General features: G+C 44.6%; 1 long non-coding RNA gene across 1 annotated transcript in view; it reads right to left on the bottom strand.

Moving 5' to 3' along the window:
* Window positions 1–780: 780 nt before the first annotated feature.
* Window positions 781–19,439, bottom strand: part of LOC140469363 (uncharacterized) — a 33,842-nt gene continuing 15,183 nt past the window's right edge. Inside the window, exons 2-3 of the long non-coding RNA XR_011956078.1 lie at window positions 2,782–2,943; window positions 781–1,919 (exon numbers count right to left, since the gene is read on the bottom strand). This is a non-coding gene — a long non-coding RNA (uncharacterized lncRNA). The remainder of the gene's footprint in view (window positions 1,920–2,781; window positions 2,944–19,439) is intronic.

Genomic DNA, 19,439 nt, shown 5'->3' with positions numbered 1-19,439 from the left:
TGGAGCAGAGGGAACTGAAAGGGAACATGATTGAGATGTGTAAAATGATGAGGGGCATAGTTAGGGTCGATAGGAAGAATCCTTTCCTCTTGGTGGAGGGGGTCAATGATCAGGGACATAGGTTTAGGTCAGGGGGCAAGAGGTTTATAGAGAATGTGAGGAAAGTTTTTTTCCACACCCAGAAGGCAGTGGGAATCTGGAACTCATTGCTTGTAAAGATGATAGAGGCAGAAACTCTTATAATATTTTGTAGTGATTGGAGCAAGATTGGCCAGTTAGATATTATTGAGTATGAGTTCCCTAATTGGGGCTGTTAATCCTGGAGTCCTGACTGACAGATATATAAACAGGGGTGTCATAGATTCTCCTCAGTCTAGGGACTGGCTGGTTGGAGTCCAGGTACAGTGCATGTGTAAATCAAGGATGACCTGGTGATGGGATACCGGCCTCTCTGGAGTTATTTCACATCCATAAAGCATTCAAAAGTTCAATTGTGATGCCAAGGGAATGGGCCAAAACCAGGAAAATTGGATTAGAATAATGGGTTGTTTGTCTTTTAACTAGTGCAAGCATGATGGGCTGAAGGGCCTTTTACTGTATTGTACATTTCTATGACTCTAGGAGGCAACCACATATCTGGAGTCATATGTAGGATGAAAGGATGACAGATTTCCTTCCGTAATAGGAATGAGGGAGAACCAAATGGATATTTTTACAACTATCGACAGTTTCGCACTCACAATTTCTGATATTAGCTTTTATTCCAGACTTTTTGGGATTAATTAACTGCATTCATTCATTAAATATAAATTCCACTAGGTGCTGTGGTGGGGTTTGAAAAAGAGTCCCTATAGTCTGTAGGTCGGTCCTGGTGACATTACAGCCACCTTCTCCCGTGCATTTACATAGTGCAGTTGCCACAGTGCGACATCCCAAGGCACTTTACAAAAACAAAAGCCACTGATGTGACACCCAGTCATGTTGAGATGTTTGGACAGGCGAACAAGAAAGACTTGGTCAAAAGTGTAAGGTTTTCAGGGGAAAGGAAAGCCATGAAAAGGCAAAGAGCTTTGAGAGAGAGAATGCCAGAGTTTAAGGCCTAGACAGGGTGGAACCAACAGCCTGGGGTAATGAAAATCAGAGAGTTGGAGAATTGGAAGACTTTACAGCTATCAGAGGGTTGCAGCCCAAGCAATACTCTGTGTGATCTGCAAACCACTCAGACATTCCATACACCCCCAACTGACACGTTCACACAAACTGGCTTCTCTTGCCAAAAGCTTCCATCGTGCACTGACCTCTGAGCAGAAACAATAAATAAAGGGAACGTAGATGGCGAGGTTTGAGAAAGAGGGATTTGGAGTGAATGGGAAGTTTTAAAACTAATGCAGTGCTAGACTGGAAGCCAGTGAGAGTCAGGAAGCACAGGGTTGATGGTGGACACCTTTTACCGTGAGCTCAGATATAAATCAGCAGAACCTCCTCTGAGCTCACATTTCCAATGGGTACAATCTGGGAGGGCAGCTGAGACAGTTTAGGAATGGTTAAGTCTCAAGGTTTCACAGCATGAAGGAGTTAAAGGCACTACATTCAGAAGCATAGAGGATTAGTATATTTATAGCATTCATTGGGACTCAGGAAGACTGCTTTCAAAGCTCTTTAAATCACATTTCACAGCAACAAACACAATAGTGACAAATGAAATCAATAATCCAAGAAATCCAAAATAAAATCAGCTTTTGTTGGAAGCATCTGCAAACAAGTTAAAATTCCCCAAACACAGACTTCGCTTCAGGTGATCTGCTGTGTATATCCAGCAATATTTCAGAAGCAGCAGATAGTTTGTTGCATTTTTCAACTCTTTTGAAGTTGGCAGCAGCTCTAGTTCTGTGAATATTGCGTCCTCACCTTAAACATGCCTGGAACAAAAATAAAATAAATATTTGAAATTCACGGTTTGTTTTAGAAAGAAGTGAGCACAATCAATTGATTCAATAAAATGAGAGGCAGTTACTGAGGAATAACTCATCTCTTTCTATTTGGACGACAAAGTTAGCTCAGAACTGACCTTCTCAATAAACTGAAAACATCTCTATATTAAACACATCCAAACAAACTTCAGAAAGAGCTATCCAGGTTCTTGGGAAAATGCTAAACAGCTAACACTTGTTCCTCAAGCACAGTCCACTATTTTTCTGGGCAGTTTCATTGAATGTGGTGTTGCTAATGGTATCAGCATTTATTACACATCCCTGAATGACCTTCTCTCTCTCAAAAAAAAATTGTTGACTGGGATTCTCAATGACAAGACAGAATGTGGTGCCCAGCCCTAACTGCCCTGGACAAGTTGGTGGGAAGTTGCTTCCTTGAGACACTGCAGTGGGCACTATCACAATGCTGCTGTGGTGTCCCAGGATTTGGAGCCAGAGACGGTGAAGGAGTGGAGAAGCAGTTCAAAGTGTGTTCCCATGCGTCTGCTACCAGTGTCCTTCTGGGTGGTCGCGGTCGCAGGTTTGGAAGGTGTTGTTAAAAGAGGCGGGTGCAACTTCCAAGCGCACCTTGAACGCGATACACAGTCGGGAGTGAATGCACAAGGTGGCAAATGGGGTGCCAATTAAGCAGGCTGATGAGAAGGTGGCATTTCTGAATACACCTCAGTGGCTTGCTAGGCCGCTTCAGAGGGAAGAGAGAAGTCAATGTGGAGATGCGCACAGGGCAGACTGGGTTTAGACAGCCGATTTCATTCCCTAAAGTGTTGAGAAAAGAAAGTGAGATACAAACCTTTTCAATGCAGATCGCTCCAGTTGGACAGCTTCCAAAATACAGTTCTGCCCTAAAATGTGTACAGAGAGCTGCCTGGCCAATCGCAGTGTCATTGCAAGTTAGCGCATGGTCACTTGATTTCGGGCAATGGTCACACAATTGCTTTAGGTCACTCCAACGCTGAAAGCAGGAGACAAAATGAAAATGTTAAAATCCTTAAAGGTAGGCCTTGCTGGTTAGATTATTGATAGAATCACATTAATTTCTTTGTGGGGTATTTTGTTCCGAAGATGAAGCAGGTGCACTGATGTCTCTGTTGACAGGCTGCTAGGAGGATGCTACTAACGCACGAGAGTGGGAGAAAAAGACAGGATTTTCAGAGCATGGCACAACTCTGCAGTGTCCACTGATTCCAAGCTTTGTTGAGACATAAACAGTTCCCCCAATCCTGAGCTACCGCCATGTTCCACAAAACCAGGTGTTACAGACCAGGCCATAACCTGCTCAAAACATTTCAAGGTGGCAGCCCAGACCCAAACCTTTCTAGTTGCTTTAAGCAGGTGAAAGGTGACATTGCAGGAGTGATGCAGCTGACCCAACTATTCAGTTTCAAAGCAAAACTGAATTTATTTACAGACGAAAAGAGAACAGAATATAGAATAACATAACTGATCTAAAAACCCAATTGACTCTATTGTAACTAAATGACGCTGTTCCAAATATTTGCAACATCCCCATAAACACCCCCTTGGCAAAAGGAAAGGTAAAGTCAAACACAGGTTCTTATAGGAGAGATGTGGGAGACAGAAGAGAGAGAGCGAGAGAGAGCGCGAGCGAGAGAGAGAGCACGAGCGAGAGAGAGAGAGACAGAGAGAGAGAGAGAGACAGAGAGGATCAGCATGGAGCTGTGTCCTTGACCAGCAGCCACATAACCAGTAGCTGCAAACCAAACAGCTTGCTAAAACCAAACTAAACCAAACCCTGAACTGGAAGAACTGGTCATTCCCCTTTCATTGTACAAGTTTTTTTAAAAACTTAAACACTTCTTTAAGTAGATAAACCCAGACATATCGGAACCTCTGCCTTTACGACCCCACTGAAAAAAATGAAAGGACAGAATAACCTTGTTAAAGGAGCAGCAGCATCACGCTTGGAGTCAGTGGACACTGCAGAGTTGTGCCATGCTCTGAAAATCCTGTGTCTTTTTTTCCCACTCTCGTGCGTTAATTGCATCCTCCTAGCAGCCTGTCAACAGAGACATCAATGCACCTGCTTCACTTTTGCCTAATCCACCTAGCGTGCACATCCCTACACCCTACAGGGCAATTTAGCATGGGCAATTTAGCATGGCCAATCCATCTAATCTTTGGTCTGTGGAAGGAAACTGGAGCACCCACACAGACATGGAAAGAATGTGAAAACTCTACACAGTTAAGAGTCATCTACATTGCTGTGGATCTGAAATCACATGTGCAGAACAAGTAAGGATTGCAGATTTCCTTCCTTCAAGGGAATCAGGTGGGTTTCTTTTCCTGACAATAGCTACCTAGTCACCATTAGGCTAGATTTTTACAAATTTCAAAATTTCTCCATCTGCCTTGGTGGGATTCGAACCCAAGTCACCAGAACATCAGCCTGGGGTTCTAGGCTACTAGCTTATTAGTATTACCATTAACAAACCAAAACAGAAAGCTGGAGAAACTCAGCAGGTCTGGCAGCAACTATGTGGACAGAAAGAGAGCTAATGTTTTGAGACCATTCTTCGTAACTAAAAGCAGTTAGGGAAAGGTGGTACTTAATGCTGATATGGGGCAATAAAGCAGTGAGAGGATAGGTAGAGATGGGGCAAGGCGAGGGGAGAGAAAAGGGGTAGGCAGACAAACAGATGGTGGTTAGTAAACCAGGCAAGAAGAGAAGCTTGGTAAGTGGTAATGGGAGCTGAGTGATTGAAAATAGGTTGATTGTGGTGAAAGCAACCCATTTAAATGATAAGATCTGGGGTATGGGGTAGGTAATAAACAATGAAAGAAAGTAGTCGAGAGCGTGGTGCTGGAAAAGCACATTCCTGATGAAGGGCTTATGCCCGAAACGTCAATTTTCCTGCCCCTCGGACGCTGCCTGACCTCCTGTGCTTTTCCAACACCACACTCTTGAATCTGGTCTCCAGCATGTGCACTCCTTACTTTCTCCTAATGGAAGAAGGTAGCCATGTTCTGAAATTGTTAAATTCAATAACAAATAGAAATTACTGGAAAAGCCCAGCAGGTCTGGCAGCATCGGTGGAGAGGGAAAGCAGAGTTAACATTTCACTGACCCTTCCTCGGAACTGATAGTAGCAAGGGGGAATGTTGATTTTTATGCAGAAGAAAGAGTGGGGGGAAGGGGGTAAGGAGTAAACGATAGGTTGAGATAGAGCCCTAAGAGAGAGAAGAACAGTTGCATAAAGGAGTGGATACAATCAGGATAGGAGAGTGAATAGCTGTTAATGGAGACTGTTAGTGACTAACAATGGGCTGTGTGTAATGTCAGACCATGTGATAACAAGGCCTGGAGTGTGGGGCTTGGGGTAAGGACATGGGAGAGCTCAAGCCCTAAAGTTGGTGAACTCTATGTTGAGTCCAGAATGCTGTGGAGTCCACAAACGGAAAATGAGGTGCTGAATTCAATGCGGAATGCTGAAGACTTTAAGATACCTAAGTAGAAGACGAGGTGTTGTGCCTCCAGCTTGTATTGAGTCTCAGTGGAGCACTGCAGCAGACCCGAGACAGAAACAGGAAACAGAGTGGTGTGTCAAAGTAGCAGGCAACAGGAAGCTTAGGTCATTTTTATGAACGGAAGGTAGGTGTTACGCAAAGCAGTTTTTCCATTTCCCCGGTGTCAGCAGACCACATTATGAGCAGTGGATAGAGTAGATTAAATTGAGTGAAATGCAGGGAAATCACTGCTTCACTTGGAAGGAGTGTCTGGGGCCTTGGGTACTGAGGAAGTAGGAAGTAAATGGGCAGGTATTACACTTCTGCAATTGCAAGGGAAGGTGCCATGAGGGTGTGGGGAGATGTGGGGGGGAGGAGGGGGGAAAGAGAGTGGACCAAGGTGTCCCAGAGGGAACAATCCCTGTGGAAAGCTGACATGGGAGGGTGGGGGAATATGTATCTGGTAGTGGCATCCTACTGGAAGTGGCTGAAATAAGCAGCTTATGATCCTCTGGATGCGAAAACTGGTGGAGTGGGAAGTGTGAACCAAGGAACCCTAGTGGGAAGGAAGGGGTGAGGGCAAAAATGCAGGAGGCGTATTGGATACGGCTAAAGGCCCCGTCAAACACAGTGGTGGGGAATCCCTCAGTTGAGGAAAAAAGATACTGCCAAACCTGCTGAGATTTTGCAGCAATTTATATTTTGCTTTGTTTCAGATATCCAGCATCCACAGTTCTTCATAAAAACAAAAAGGACGCTAACTCTGATTTCTCTCCACAGATGCTCCCAGGTCTGCTGAGCTTCTCCAGCAATTTCTGCTTTTTCTCTACATTTCTTTGTTTTATTTTTGATGTTACAATTGCACCACTTTAACATACCTTTGCTGTAATAAAACTTGCTAAGTAACATATAATACATTTTTATCATTTCTTTCAAAATTGAGCTCATCTCCTGCCAAAGGTATCCTTTTCCACGTGGGTATCAGTAACTTAGATGGCACAGTGGCACAGCAACAGGGACCCGTGTTGGGATTCCAGCCTCGGGTGACTGTCTGTGTGGAGTTTGCACATTCTCCCCACGTCTGCATGGGTTTCCTCTGGGTGCTCTGGTTTCCTCCCACAGAATGTGCAGGTTCAGGGACATCTAGTTAGGTGCATTAGTTAGGGGTAAATGCAGAGTAGGGTAGGGAAGTGGGACTGGGTGGGTCACTCTTCAGAGGGTCAATGTGGACTTGTTGGGCCAAATGGCCTGTTTCCACACTGTAGGCATTCTATTCTATTCTAGACCAATTGTCATAAGGAGGAGGGATGGTAGTGAATTTACCCAAGGTATCCCAGATGGTCTGGGTGAACGTGACCCACAATGTACACCCCTGTTGGCCTAGGAACAGGATTCCCTCGTAAACCAGGAAATACTCCACAGGTTCCAACAAGCCTCAACACAAGGTTAAAGGGCAGCTTTCAATCTGGCACTTTGCAGTCTTTCAGACTCAGTCAGTTCAACAATTTCAGCCTCTAACCTGGGCTTGTACTATGAGCTTCATCTCGGACAGCGGTCGCTCATTGCTGTGCCATTCAGACCTCCTCTGGGCCCTGTCCCTTTGTACCTTCTATCATCGCAGTCTCCCATCTCACAAGACCAGGGGTCACACTGGGCTCTTCAACTCAATGTAAAGCATCGACAAGTGGTGCTCAGGAAGACACATCTGTGTTCTTTTATGACAGCAACTGACGGATAAATTTAGCACACCAGGGAGTGTTACTGTGTTCTTGTTAGAAATAATGCACTGGGAATCTCTACATCCACCTGAGGGGCTGCAGACAGAGCCTCAGTTTAATGTCACATCTGAATGATGATATCACCAATCTCACACAGGAAGGGCAGTCCTACCAATGTTGACTGTGCGAATCCACTGGGAGGAAAAACACACCCACACCAGCATCTTCAACCAGGCTAACTTCCCCAACATTAAGGCACTGAAGCCCATCGATCTGCTGCAATAGGCTAGGCACGTTGTCCACATGACCGACACAAGACTCCCCAAGCTGGTGCTCTACTCCCAGTTCCGAAACAGCAAGCGAGTCCCAGGTGGGACAGAGGAAGCGCCTCAGGGATGCCCACAAGGCCTCACTGGGTAAGTGCAATGTTCCCACAGAGGCCTGGGAAACACTGCCCCAAGACCGTCTAAAATGGGAGAGGAGCATCCGGGAAGGCGTTGAGCACCTTGAGACTTGCCGTTGAGAAAAAGTGGAATCCTGCACAAACAGCGTAAGGAATGCGTTGCCACACCTACACCCGACCCACTCCTTCCTGTGACCACCACCTGCCCCAAGTGTGATAGAGTCTGCGGTAGCCCCATGGATCTGTACAATTGCCTACAGACTCATCCTAAGAGTGGAAGAGAGTCATCCTCGTCTATAGGGACCACCGATGATGACGACGATGCTTTATTTTCCCTGTGAAGAGTCACAGATATACAGCACGGACACAGACCCTTCGGTCCAACTTATCCATGCTGACCAGATATCCTAACCTAACCTAGTCCCATTTGCCAGCATTTGGCCCGTATACCACTAAACCCTTCCTATTCATATACCCATCCAGATGGATTTTAAATGTTGCAATTGTACCAGCCTTCACCACTTCCTCTGGCAGTTAACTCCACACACAGACCACCCTCTGCGTGAAAAAGTTGCCCCTTAGGTCTCTTTTATATCTTTCCCCTCTCACCCTATCCTATGCCCTCTAGTTCTGGACTCCCCCACCCCACTGGTTTCGAAATATTAATTCAATCTCTCTCTCTCACAACAGACGTTGCTGGACCTGGTGAGTTTCTCCAGCGTTCTCTGTGCTCGTTATGAAGAAAAACAAAATTGGCAAAAGAGGTTTCAGCACTCAAAAGGGTCAAGATGTAAAAAGCACCGTGTTAAACTTGTCAACCAACTGCCTGCAGTGATCTAGAATTCTCTTCTGTATGCTTTAAGTATGTGGAAGGTTCGATCTTTTTCACTTTCAGTCCTGCAGAGAGCAGGCTTTCCTATACAGCAACGTGGGGAGTAATTGATTGCTGTGGGAGTAATGCGCTGACAGACTGAAACCTGGCCCACGCAGCAGTCAATCCTAAGTGTGAGATGATTCATCTCCAGACAAGCATCCAAGTTGTCCCTGGTACCAAAAAAATACCATTACCAAGGGCATAAGTGATCAGCACCCACCACACAGATGGCAGCCAAGAAGAGCATTGATGCATAGTTTCTTCTCTTCGCTTACCATCCCTTCTTTGTTCTTTTCTCTTGCTCCTCCACCTCCTTTGTCCATTGGGAAAAAAAAATTACATACCAGGCACTTGTGAGCTTGCAATTCCAGAACACGCTCAGGTCTGTGGGAGAGTTGGCAAGCTCATGTCCTGCACTTCCTACGTCTGTTACTGTGACTAGAATTCCTTTCTCGTGCCATATAATCACAACAATGTCACACACTCTCTTCCCCTTCCCCACACAGTCTGTTGTGAAAACTCTCTCCTTGTTTTACTGGTCAGCAAACGTCACCTTTTAAGATGCCGGCATTGTGAACAAGAGAAAGATGACATCAATCGTTTTTGTCCTCAAGCTACCCAAACCTAATCCCACTCTGCTGATCGGTTCCTATGCAATGTCAAACTATTCTTTGATCAAGCAACTATCTAGCGAGTCGTGCACGGATGTAGCCAATCCTAACTCTCCCCAGTCATTGGAAACAAAACAGTTTATAAAAGTTAGTACTGTAAGTCTTAAAATATACCTCCTTGTTCCAGAGGGTGATGTGACAATGCCAGCAGGGTAGATGCTTTCAGCCAGAGATATTTTCAAGATTTTACAGTATCACAGAAGCTTAGGTTGCTGAAGGAGGCCATTCAGCCCATTTGTGCCTACACCGGCTCTTCAAAGGCGCATTGTTACAATGTACCAACTTCCTGCTTTCTCCCCATTCCCCCTCACTTTATTTTATCCAAATAATGGTCCAATACTCAACTGAATCCCTCAATCGACCCTGCTTCCATCATACTTCCAGGCCCTACCTGCTCACTGTGTGAATACGGTTTTCTCACACCATCATATTTATTTCGTTTGCAAATCACTTGTAATTTTTCCCCTCACATTTCTTGTTCCTTTGACAAGGAGGAAGAGTTTCTCCTTAACCCCTCTGTCCTGCCTGCTTATGGTTTTGAAAACCTCCATTAGATCTCCTCTCAGCCTGCCTCCTGAAGGATGATTGCCCTAAGATCTTTAATGTCTACTCGAGACCGAAGTTCCTCATTCCTGGAAGCATGCTTGTAAATCACATTTGTACTCACTCCCATGTGTTTGTAGTTTTACCATGTGGCATCTTGAACTGTACGCAATCCTCCAGCTGAGATCTACCGTACAGACTTGAGTAATAGTTGATCTCATGCAAAAGTCGACCCCCTATTTTTGGCCAAATAACCTGGAATTTTCCTTATATCTCGTGTAAAAGTTACCCTAGTTCTTCACAGATAACAGATCAACATTTCGGAGTCAGTGTACCAGCCGTCATATCTCACTCCAGCTTTCCAGTTTGCTAGGTAAAAACAATGACTGCAGATGCTGAAAACCAAATACTGGATTAGTGGTGCTGGAAGAGCACAGCAGTTCAGGCAGCATCCAACGAGCAGCGAAATCTCGTTGGATGCTGCCTGAACTGCTGTGCTCTTCCAGCACCACTAATCCAGTTTCCAGTTTGCTGATTGTTCTGCTCCGTTCCTGGTCTTCCAGTTCACTGGCTGCTCCAGGTTTTCAGAATTACCATAAATCTTTTCTCCCCCTCTTTATTTGTTTAGGGACCAATTGGGCTTCTGCTACTGATACGGTATGAATCTTTCAGCATCTCAAAAATAGTTTCCATATAACAGTCGACCCTATAAATTTAACCTTAAAACGTAAGTGAAAAAAATTTAAGTATATACAGAGTTACAAATCACACAACACCAGGTTATAGTCCAACAGGTTTAATTGGAAGCACTAGCTTTCGGAGCACTGCTCCTTCATCAGGTGGTTGTGGAGGACACAATTGTAAGACACAGAACTTACAGCAAAGGTTTACAGTGTGACGTAACTGAAATTATACATTGAAAAACACCTTGATTGTTTGTTAAGTGTCTCATCTGTTAGAATGACCCATACCCATAGGGAGGGCCTCAATTGGGACCTTGGGTTTATGTCACACTACAGGTGACCACCATTGCGCTATACACACACACACACACACACACACTCTCACATTCTCACATTCACCCTCTCATACACTTAGACCACTTTACACTCACACACACATACATATACACTCTCTCATAGTCACTCACAAACCCCCACCACATACAGACAGACACACAAACACATGTTTGTGGGGTGAATTTGTACTTGCAGAGTTACATTGTAATTTGCTCAAAATCTGCATGAATCCATATAAGAAACTGTTAACTCACTTTTTAAATTAGAATCAGTCTAAACATTATGGCACAGACAGGGAACACAGGGGGCTAACACCTTTAGCATCTCAACATCTTACTGCACTGACACCAATTACAGTGATAGAGTCATAGAGATGTACAGCATGGAAACAGACCCTTCGGTCCAACCTGTCCATGCCAACCAGATATCCCAACCCAATCTAGTCCCACCTGCCAGCGCCCAGCCCATATCCCTCCAAACCCTTCCTATTCATATACCCATCCAAATGCCTCTTAAATGTTGCAATTGTACCAGCCTCCACCACATCCTCTGGCAGCTCATTCCATACACGTACCACCCTCTGCGTGAAAACGTTGCTCCTTAGGTCTCTTTTATATCTTTCCCCTCTCTTCCTAAACCTATGCCCTCTAGTTCTGCACTCCCTGGCCCCAGGGAAAAGACTTTGCCTATTTATCCTATCCATGCCCCTCATAATTTTGTAAACCTCTATAAGGTCACCCCTCAGCCTCCGACGCTCCAGGGAAAACAGCCCCAGTCTGTTCAGCCTCTCCCTGTAGCTCAAATCCTCCAACCCTGGCAACATCCTTGTAATTCTTTTCTGAACCCTTTCAAGTTTCACAACATCTTTCCGATAGGAATTGTCACAATTAACTTGAGAATGTAATTTTTAAAAAATGTTTTGTGATTTACACATGAAAGAAGTGAAACTATCATGGTCATTCTAACAGACAAAAGACTTCGCAAACAATCAAGGTATTTTTTAATGTATAATTTCAGTTACATCACAGTGTGAACTTTTGCTATAAATTCTGTGCCTTACAATTGTGTCCTCCACAACCACCTGATGAAGGAGCAGCACTCTGAAAGCTAGTGCTTCCAATTAAACCTGTTGGACTATAACCTGGTGTTGTGTGATTTCTAACTTTGTCCATCCCAGTCCAACACCGGCATCTCCAAATTAAGTATATACAGTAACAAGTGTGTTATACAGGCTCAACATCACTTCCTTGTTCTTGCACTCTACACCCCTGTTAATTAAGACAAGGATACCACATTTTACTTGTGGCTTTCTCTACCTGCCATCTCCACTGATCTGAGCATTGTACACCCAGGTCCTTCTGTTCTTGCACTCCCTTTAGATTTGTACCCAATTTTGAACATGCAAACTCTCCTTGTGTGAGCAGAGAATAGCAGAACCACCCTATATACTGCAGCTATAATCACAGGAAACAGATCACAGTTAACAGCAGAATTATTTATCCCGTACAGCATCTTAGACTTCAAGACGGTGTTTTCAAAATTCATTGAAATATAAATAATAGAAACACACAACACAAGAGGAAGCTAGTTAGTCCATCATACTTTAGTAGTCTAGTGTTCTTAATCTTGTTGCGTTGCTAAAGAGTTTTTACAGAGTCTGGGGTAAAGAAAACACTGACTTTATTGAAGAAACATCTTACTGTGACTTCATCTTAGCACAGGGCTGTAAGAAATACCACCATTACATTATACTGCATCATTTCTACAATGAGAAATACCACCCCATTAGCAGTCACACTTAATTGGTGAAATATATCGGATTCTTAATGGGCTAGACAGGGTAAATGCTGAGAGGCTGTTACCCCTCTTGGGGGAGTGTGGGATCAGGGGGCACAATCTCAGAGTAAACGGGCACCAAGGAGGAAATTCTTCTCTCAGAGGGTTGAAGGTCTTTGGAACTTGTTGCTACAAACAGCTGTGGGGCAGCGCTCTTGTGTATAATTAAGCCTGAGATAGATGGTCTCTTAATCAGTAGGGGAATCAAGGATTACAGGGAAAGGACAGGAAGGTGGACATGAGGCATCTCAGATCAACCATGACCGCACTGAGTAGTGGAGCAGGCTTGAGGGGCCAAATGGCCTACTCCTGTTCCTATTTCCCATGGTCTTAACCCCTAATACTACATGCATGAGGTTCTATGAGTGAATTACCTGATTAGGTCCACATTCTCCACAGCCCTCTGAGCCTTTCCTTTGCAAGTGTATACACAATTCCAGTTCACCGAAAAATAAATTCCACTGATCTCTTTAAGAGATGGGAGATGGTGGTGTAATGGTAATGTCACTGAGCTAGTAACCCAGAGGCCTGGCCAAATGCTCTAGGGATATGGATCTAAACCATTCACGACAACTGGTGGGATTTGAATTTAGGGGGTCACGGTGGCTCAGTGGTTAACACTGCTACCTCACAGCACCAGGGACCCGGATTCAATTCCCGCCTCAGGCAACTGTCTGTGTGAAGTTTGCAAATTCTCCCTGTGTCTGCGTGGGTGTCCTCTGGGTACTCCGGTTTCCTCTCACAGTCCAAAGACGTGCAGGCTAGGTGAATTGGCCATTCTAAATTGCCCATACTGTTAGGTACATTAATCAGGGGTAAGTGTAGGAAAATGGGTCTAGGTGAGTTACGCTTTGGAGGGTCGGTGTGGACTTGTTGGGCCAAACGGCCTGTTTCCACCCTATAGGGAATCTAATCTTTAATTCTTCTGCAGGTTATCTTAAATCCATGTCCTACCAAATTCACCTACCAAACAACAGAAAATGGCTTGGGCCTGCCAAATATTATCAAAACCATCCATGAAAGAATGTAATGCATTATTATTTACATCAACGCCATCACCCATAAGACTAATTATCTGAAGATCAACAAGACAAATTACAATGGACAAATCTGAGTGGGGATTGGAAAAATAACATGTACCGTAAAGTAATGTTCTGCAGAGAGAGTCAAATGTTCTCATAGTTTATGAGTTAATCACAGCAACCCATCAGATTTACAGCACAACAGACCCCTCATACCTGGCCATCAGAATTCTGCGTCTCAGCAACACATCTGACAGTGGCTCGAGGGTGTGGTGCTGGAAAAGCACAGCAAGTCAGGTAGCATCCGAGGGGCAGGAGAATCGATGTTTTGGGCATAAGCTCTTCATCAGGAACTGTACCAATTCCTGATGAAGAGCTTATGCCCGAAATGTCCATTCTCCTGCTCCTTGGATACTGCCTGACCTGCTGTGTTTTTCCAGCACCACACTCTCGACTCTGATCTCCTGCAGCTGCAGTCCACACTTTCTTCTACCTGACAGCAGGCATACACTGGGGTACCTACAAGGCAAGCAAGGAAACAAGCCCTATGGCACCAAGAAAGTCCTCAGGTCCCCATGAGCTTAGTCAGCTGGATAAAGTCGCCATAGTCCCAGAAGCTCTCTTGTTAGTGAGGGACAACTGATGGTGGTTTAATCCGAGGGCCACAAAACCTCAGGTGAGGGCGAAGGTTGAAAAGGTTGGACATTCATGGTAACCTCAGTCAGTGGCAAGAATTGACCCTGCGCTGTTGGCTTCATTCAATATTGCAAGCCAGCCAAATAGCCAACTGAGCTAACCAGCTCTTAGATGCCAAGCCGGCTAACCTATACTTCAGAACACTGTCGACAGTCTGGGTTCAATTAGGCAGACTTTGGACCTACCTCCTTCTCCTGCCCTTGAGTGTGGAAAGTAAAGGCGAACTACAGCTAGCACATTAATAAGTGTCAATAAAGCATCAGCTCAGGATAAAGCATCAGCAGACAACAAGCCAAAGAGTCAACTTTGTGCAGAGCAACACAGGGAACGGAATCTCCCCATTCAGGAGGTACACATGATACTGGCTGCAGCACTGAACCACACTGGAAACGAGACTTCAGCTCGATTCCTGACCCGTGCCAGAGTATTGCTGAGAACCAGCATTTGCCCTCAGGGCAGCCAAGAGCATTGGAGCGGCAAGAAGCCATTCAGTCCCTCAACCTTTCTTCAGTCCAAATATATGCAGGTTAGGTGGATTGGCCATGCTAAATTGCCCCACAGTGTCTGGGAGAAGCAGGTTAGGTGGATTGGCCATGCTAAATTACCCCACAGTGTCTGGGAGAAGCAGGTTAGGTGGATTGGTCATGCTAAATTGCCCCATTGTATCTGGGGATGTGCAGGTTCGGTGGATTAACCATGGGAAATGCAGGGTGACAAGGATAGCGTGGGGTTGGGTCTGGGTGGGATGCTCTTTGGAGGGTCAGTGTGGACTCTGTGGGCTGAATGGCCTGCTTACTCACTGTAGGAATTGTTTGATTCTATAAATATTTAAGCAGATCATGGTCTACTCTTTGGTTCTACAATTTCTTAACTAACAAAATGTATCGCGCTCAGTGTCCAAAACTCCAACTGTCCCAGCATCTGTAGCCTTTTGTCCAAAACGAGAGGACTTAGGGCTCCCATTCCTTACCATCAATAACTGACTCTTGGTAAAACGTGCAAGTGTGGGCGGCAGATGAGGGGCAGGACTGAGTTCAGCTTCATGTCGCCTGTAGCCAAAAAGCCTAGTCCACAATTGTTTAGGTCCCACGTGAAGAGAGTGCAACGGTCCCCGACAGTACGTACAAAGGTCACAAACCTGGATGCTCAATAAGGGGCCCATGAGAATCAGTACTAGAGCATTTAGATAACCCCTTTGCATCCTGGCAATGAGTATTGGAAAATTCCTAACACTAAAGTGACTGGAACCTCTTGATTTGTTTACTTACATCAAGGGGATCAGTGTACTGAACAACAACAACTGGATACCAGTCTAATTGCGCAGACAGAAAAGTTGCAGTCTGGTATCAGTGCAGTCATTACAGAATGGTACTATTTCTGAAATCTGCAAGATAACAGGCAATACAGGATTTAACCCCTGGTGCTTGTTTTGCTGTAGATTAGATTAGATTACTTACAGTGTGGAAACAGGCCCTTCGGCCCAACAAGTCCACACCGACCCGCCGAAGCGCAACCCACCCAGACCCATTCCCCTACATTTATCCCTTCACCTAACACTATGGGTAATTTAGCATGGCCAATTCACCTAACCTGCACATTTTTGGACTGTGGGAGGATAACGGAGCACCCGGAGGAAACCCACGCAGACACAGGGAGAAAGTGCAAACTCCACACAGACAGTTGCCTGAAGCGGGAATTGAACCCGGGTCTCTGGCGCTGTGAGGCAGCAGTGCTAACCACTGTGCCACTGTGCTGCCCATTAAGAACGGGACTGATCTGGTTATGGTGTCAACTCCAGCTTCCTGTCTGCACTCCATACCCCTGCATTTAGAATCCCTACAGTGCGGAAACTGGCCACTCAGCCCATCGAGTCTGCACCGCCCCTCCAAAAAGCATTCCACCCAGGCCCACCCCCCCCCATCCCCGTAAACACCATGGCCAACCCACCCAACGTGCACATCCCTGGACACTCTGGGGCAATTTAGCATGGCCAATCCATCTAATCTGCACAGCTTTGGACTGTGGGAGAAAACCCACACAGACACGGGGAAAACGTGCAAACTTCACATGGACAGACAGTTGCCCAAGGGTGGAATCAAACCCTGGTCCCTGGCGTTGTGAGGCAACAAGGCTAACCACAACTGAGCCACTGTGCCACTTCCTGGTCCACTAATAACCTACTTTAACACTGCCTTGAATAAATTCAATGACCTTGCCTCCACTGAATTTCTGCTAATTTCTGCTCCTGTGTCTTACGGTCTTAAACAGGGAGACCTCTTCTTCTTAAGCAGTGACCTCTTCTCCCAGTATCCACCCCATCCGGTCCCCTCCAGATCTTATACGTTAATAATTAAGGAAGTCTATGACATAGCAGTAACATGACTATACGAGTAATCCAGAGTCCCCAGTGTACTGCAGACATGAGTTCAAATCCCAGCATAGTCAATAATGAAATGTGAATTCAATAAAAATCTGCTCCTGAGTGCTTTTGTCTAAATCCCTCTACAGACTCTGTCTCTAACTAACTCTCTACAGGAGGTACATCAGGCCTGCTGATCAGAAGCTGCAGGTCTGGACAATGGGTTCAATACCCATTCTGACTGAAAGCTGTAACATATTGCTGCTAATCTCAGCTCCATTCAACCTTGGTAAGTTGCTCATTGAAAAATAAGCTGAATGAATGAGACTGAAGCTGCATTTTTATTTCAGTGGAGAATCAAAGACTAGCTAACAATCAAAAGGAGCAAAACATTATAAAGCAATATCTGCAGTGACCTGACTGGTTTGGGATTACTAATTCTAGAGACAGTGCATCACTTTCTACCTAATTACATTGTCTCATTGCAGTGAGTCAGATCTACTCATTGCTGATTTTGGACTGCAAAATATTACATTTTAAAACAAAATCCTGAAAATACCAGGAATGTAAGCTGTATTAATTAGAGGTAATACAATGACAGTAAAGAAGTAGGAACATAAATAACACAAGATTAGAAACAGAATTCAGTGATTGAGTTGAAATGGATCACTCACACTAACAGGAACGCACCACTGATCACCAAACAGGAGAAAGGACTTGGAAAAATAACTCTAGAAGCAAAATGCGAACTGAGTAAAAGAACAAAGAACGATAATCGTGGGAGATTTTAACCACCTCCCCCCAAATAAAACAAGAACAAGAGGTGGTGAAAGGGGTAGATGAAATAATCTTTTAACAAACTGAACTGAACTCCTTTCTTACCTGGTTTATAAAAATCCCAGCGAGAGAGAGATTGGATCACCAGTAAATCTGGAAAATGAACCAGATGGGAGAAGGACTTCTCCAGGAATATCTAGGCAATAGTGATCACAACATAATAAGCCTTCAGATAGCGACTGAGAAGAACATAACGTATGACAGAGACCAGTGTAATAAACCAGAATAGAGATGACTTTAAAATTTAAGAATACAACTTGAGGAAATAAACTGGAGAGTGCACTGACAAGAAACAGAACAGCAGTGGAAAACATCCAGAATTTACAAACAGATAAAAGGCAAACTACATTGATGGAACCTACAGCGTGTGCTTCAGCGCTCAACATACTGAAACAGTTGAAGCCTCTGCTTCCCTGGTGCAACAATTCCAACCTCCTTGCATTAATTTCTGACAGGTTCTGTACTGAGCGCAACTGCCCTAACATTCTGTAAACACTACACCCCATGTCAATCTGTTATTGTGATGTTATCATATTCCTTTGACATCAAGTGGATTCTGCAGCGTGGATACAGATCTGATTATTGAGAAGTTTTCGTGATTTTACCACATTAAACCAAAAGAGACTGGCGCTGGAGTAGAGGAAGTGCTGGGGAAGCTCAGCAGGTCTGACAGCATCAATGGATAGAGAGAAGAGTTAATATTTTGGGTTCGATAATGGTACTTGTTCCGAATAAAAGTCATACTTCCAAAGAATCATAGCTCAGAAGAGAAGTTATTCTGGTCATGAACATAAACTGTTTTTCTCTCCACAGCTGCTCCAGCACTTTCTGTCTTTATTTCAAATTCCCAGCATCCAAAGTAATTATCTTGTAATCCAAGCTAACCCTGATTAGACGATAATGAAATCTCCTTCTCCAGATTCCTTCCTGATGCTTCTGACCTACTTCTATTGTAGTGCACTTAGGTGATACAGATGATGAGCAAAACATACACTGCAGCATTTTTGAAAACACAGTCACATTTAACTCATTTCAATACAGCTAATACAGTTAACATCTTAGCACAATATTAAACATTATGTGGTGACTGCTGTGTACAAAGATATAGAGTAAAAAAACAAGCATACCTAGCATATTACTATTCAGCAGCTTAATAATAGTGGCTCCCACACCTGACCCCACTTTCTTTCTCAGCTTGACTTTAATAATATTCTAGTCAAATCGACATCAACAACTTAAACAAAGGCTGAGCAAAACGTTTTCAAGTTTCAACCACAGCGGCACTTCCCTAATTACTCATCCCAAATCTCAGGCCCTCTCGCATTAACCCTGAAATCCCAGCATTTTCATAGCTCTGCTGACTTGTATGAACGCATTAACGTTTAGCAACACCCACAAATTCATACTACCCCCTAACCCGTGTTCGTTCACTACGAACCCATTGTACCAGTCTGCTTCTTGGAACTATCGACCTCAAATGCACCATGTGAGGTGCCGGTGTCAGACTGGGGTGGACGAGGTCAGAAGTCACATCACACCAGGTTATAGTCCAACAGGTTTATTTGAAATCACAAGCTTTTGGAGTGCTGCTCCTTTGTCAGATGAAGTGCCGTTTCACCTGACAAAGAAGCAGTGCTCCGAAAGCTTGTGATTTCAAATAAACCTGTTGGACTATAACCTGGTGTCATTTGACTTCTGACTCAAGTGCACAGGTTAGCTCCCTGCCCTCTACAAATCTGGCTCCACTGGGTTCTTCCTAATGGCAGAATGTGGTTCTTCACCCAGTCAGCCCCCTGACAGCAGCAACCAGTTCTTCATCAGATCAATCCCTGACTGCAGGCATCAAGTTCCCATCCAACTGAAGCCTACCTGACGATAAGGCTCACGCAAAGTGAAAGCTAGGGAGGGGAGTAAACTTGCAGCTGACGAGGAGCTTCTGTTAATGAATTAAAGACCTCGTGCTAGTGCATTAGGCATGCTCATGTGACACAGTCACCACTACCTT

This window comes from Chiloscyllium punctatum, chromosome 49 (assembly GCF_047496795.1).
Source record: "Chiloscyllium punctatum isolate Juve2018m chromosome 49, sChiPun1.3, whole genome shotgun sequence".
Lineage (NCBI taxonomy): Eukaryota > Metazoa > Chordata > Chondrichthyes > Orectolobiformes > Hemiscylliidae > Chiloscyllium > Chiloscyllium punctatum.
This window is presented reverse-complemented; position numbering and strand designations above follow the sequence as displayed.